At 41.6% G+C, this 3,427-nt stretch overlaps 1 long non-coding RNA gene across 1 annotated transcript; it reads right to left on the bottom strand.

Moving 5' to 3' along the window:
* Window positions 1-1,139: 1,139 nt before the first annotated feature.
* LOC138210127 (uncharacterized) lies at window positions 1,140-3,422 on the bottom strand. Its single transcript, XR_011179225.1, has 3 exons — window positions 1,550-3,422; window positions 1,388-1,456; window positions 1,140-1,191 (listed from the first exon to the last, which is right to left on the bottom strand). It is a non-coding gene; the product is annotated as an uncharacterized lncRNA (long non-coding RNA).
* Between the last annotated feature and the right edge of the window lie 5 nt (window positions 3,423-3,427).

Below are 3,427 nucleotides of genomic sequence, written 5' to 3' on the forward strand. Positions count from 1 at the left end.
CTTTTATTTCTTTCCATGGAGCTCCGTATAAACAATGGAACATGTTTTTAAAATGTGTGATGGTCACGGTGACTCCCACTGCAACAACTCGGAGGTCTCTGAGGAAACACAGCGCTAGAAAAAAACAGCCCGTTTCCACCTCCCATCAACACGTGTGCTGGTGAGATCGGATCAGAAGTTCAGGTGGAAACACACTCGGGACGCACTGAGACCCGATCAGAGGCGGTCTGAGACACGTGTGTCCACATTTGTTCAGCGGTGGAAACACAAGGCGTCCTGAGGACACACTGGAAAACGCCAACTTAGCTGAGTTAGGTCTGAATAAGGAGTAAAAATAAAAAGCAGCTCGTGTTCGTTCCGACCTGTTTCCATTACAGCAGCATGTTTTTTTCCTCCATTTAGTCTTTCACGTAAAGATCTCTGTCTGCTCCTCTTTTATTTATTTTTTGTAAACAGAATAAAATCTCCTGCTGAAGTTTTACTGCAAACTTTCATTATAAAGCAGATTTTTAGTGATCTAAAACCTGCTGCTACATCAGGCTTGTTTCACCGAAACCTCTTCTGGGTTCAGTTTTTTTCTTTTAGTTTAGTTCTGGACCTCCAGAAAACTTTAGCTAACAACACCGAGATAACTGATGGACACATTTTATTCACTTTGTATTTGATGAGAAGTTGAATGGGAGTCTATGGAGCCGGAGGCAAGACCAGGAAGTGTGATCCGATCTCAGGTGTCACTCAGGACACATGAAATGTCAGGTGGGAACTGAAAGCTGGACACTTGTGATCCGATCTCACAGGAGACACGTTGATGGAAGGTGGAAACAGCCTCAAACACTCATTACATCTCAGATCTTTTATAAACACCTCATCAGTTGTTGACCTGTGTTTTATGACATTCACAATGCAGCTTGTTGTACAGTTTACATCACAGGTTCCATTTTACAGCTGATTTACATGTCGAGTTTGTACAGTTTGTATATTTATCATTTGAATTTGTTTTATCTTTTGTTATATTTGGAGTTTGTCTTGTCTCACATGGACAAAGTAAGTGTGTCCTCGTTTCCTCGCAGCTTCTTTTGTTCATTGACGATGAGTGAAGAAATATTCAAGAAGTTGTTTCTGTACGTCTGATGGAGACGGTTTAGAGTGATATATGACATCATGATCATATTATGAAAAAGAGGACTGGTCCTGTTTGAGAGGCAAAACATGAAATCATTTTAAATGTGATGTACAGTATTAGATTTTTTTTTAAACGTGTCTTTAGTTTCTGCTGCACAGTTTGAGTTATTTCTTTATTTTGATGTACAAAATGCAGATTTTTTTTTCTTCTTGTTAATGTATAATAAACATGTAATAAAGTGAAACGGGCTCTGAAGCGTCTTACTTTGATTATCAGGTTGGTGGTGGGCTGGAGTCAGTCTGTCACAGCAACCTGGTATCACGGCAAAGTTTCCTGTAGTGGAGGAAAATGATGTGTGATTAACAGGAAAATGAAACTTAACAGCTGGTTGGAAAACAAACTACAACTTAAGAACGATGTTGTCACCTCCTGGATTTGAACCTCCATCTGTGATTAAATCCACCAAGCCACCGAAAATTGTCTTTTGTACTCAGTCTCAACACCTCTGTTTGGGGACTGTGGTCACATGATCCGTCATCACGTTACATTTATGAGTTTCACGCTTTCAAATCGTGTAACTTTCACGGCGAGACGGCCCAAAGCGTGTCTATTTCCCGCTTTGCTGTGATACTGGGTTACAAACAGACAAACACACTCAGAGCTTTCAGTTCAACTGCAATTTGTACTGAGAGAGGAAAGAGCTGCTGAAGAAGTTTCATCTTCATCCTGCAGCAGCGAGCAGGCTCTATCTGCAGAGAACAGAAATGTCAAAGTCTACAAAAACACTAGAGGAGCAATCTGTAAGATGTTCCATTCAAAAACGTTCAAGAAAGAACGTGAAGAAACGGCAGCGGTGACGTCATGTCAGAGACATCTACTGATGTTAGCATGCTAACCAGCTAGCCCCGGCTGTCCCGGCCTGTGATACCACTTTGTACCTCTAGATGGAGCCGTTCCTTCCATGTTTGAAGGAAGCTGGAAATTCTAGTTTCTCGTTGTTTCTGTTTCAGCAAAAAGCTGCATTCAAACATGAGAAGCTGTGAGTAGTTTTCATACAAGAACGTGTGACATGAGTCCGGGGCCTGGCGAAGTGGCTCAGAGAACGGTGCCTGGGAGAGGCTTAATTGGCCGCAGCTTAAATTGATCTCTGATTGTCCCTCTCTGGCTGGATAAAAGGGGGTGGCAGGACACCAGACGAGAGAGAGGACATGGAGTAGCAGGTTGGCTACGAGACAGGGAATGACACAGAAATTGTGGATGTATATATTGTATGTTGGTGGTGTAATAAAACACCTTGGAGACCAGACTTCAGCTGACTATTGTCACTCGTGCTGAGAACCCACCCGTGGTAAGAAGATGCATGCCACAAAGACCTTCCCTGAAAGAGACGTTGTCTGGATGGCAGCATATGTTGCTCCAAAACCAAAATGCTTCCTTCCAGATGTTCAAGCTACCCATGCCATGTGCACTAATGCATCCCTGTACCATCACAGATGCTGTCTTTTTAACTGAGCACTGATAACAAGCTGGATGGTCCCTCTCCTCTTTAACCTGGAGGATGCAGCGTCCATGATTTCCAAACAGAATCTCAGATTGTGATCCATCAGACCTCAGGACAGTTTTCCACTTCACCTCAGTCCATCTTCAATGATCTCAGGTCCAGAGAAGGCAGCGGTGTTTCTGATCATGTTTCTATCTGGTTTCTTCTTTGGAGAGTTTTAACCTTCATTTGTGGACGCAGCGATGAACTGTGTTCACAGACGATGGTTTTCACAAGTGTTCCTGAGCCCATGCAGTGATTTCCACTCCAGAATAGTGTGTTTTTAATGCAGTGCTGCCTGAGGGCCGAAGATCACCACCATCCAATAATAGTTTCCATCCTTGTCCCTTGTGTTCAGAGATTTCTCCAGATTCTCTGAATCTTTTAATGATATTATGAACCGTAGATGAAATCCACCAATTCTTTGTAGTTTTATGTTGAGGAACATTATTCTTAGATTGTTGCACTATTTTCTCATTCAGTCTTTCACAGAGTGGTGAACCTCTCTCCATCCTCACTGCTGAGAGACTCTGCCTCTCTGAAATCATCTTTTTATACCCAATCATGGTACTGATCTGTTGCCATGGTAACCTAATTATTGTCAGATGTTCCGCCAGGTGTTTTTTGTTGTTGTGTTTTTGCTTTACACAACTTTTCTAGTCTTCTTCAACTTTTTTGAAACAAAAATGAGAATATATTTTTCATAAAACAATTAAAAAAAAAAAAAAAAAAATCAATTTTAACATTTGATATGTTGTCTTTGG

This window comes from Embiotoca jacksoni, unplaced genomic scaffold, assembly GCF_022577435.1.
Source record: "Embiotoca jacksoni isolate LCO1_2020_lvr unplaced genomic scaffold, fEmbJac1.0.p SCAF_42, whole genome shotgun sequence".
NCBI lineage: Eukaryota > Metazoa > Chordata > Actinopteri > Embiotocidae > Embiotoca > Embiotoca jacksoni.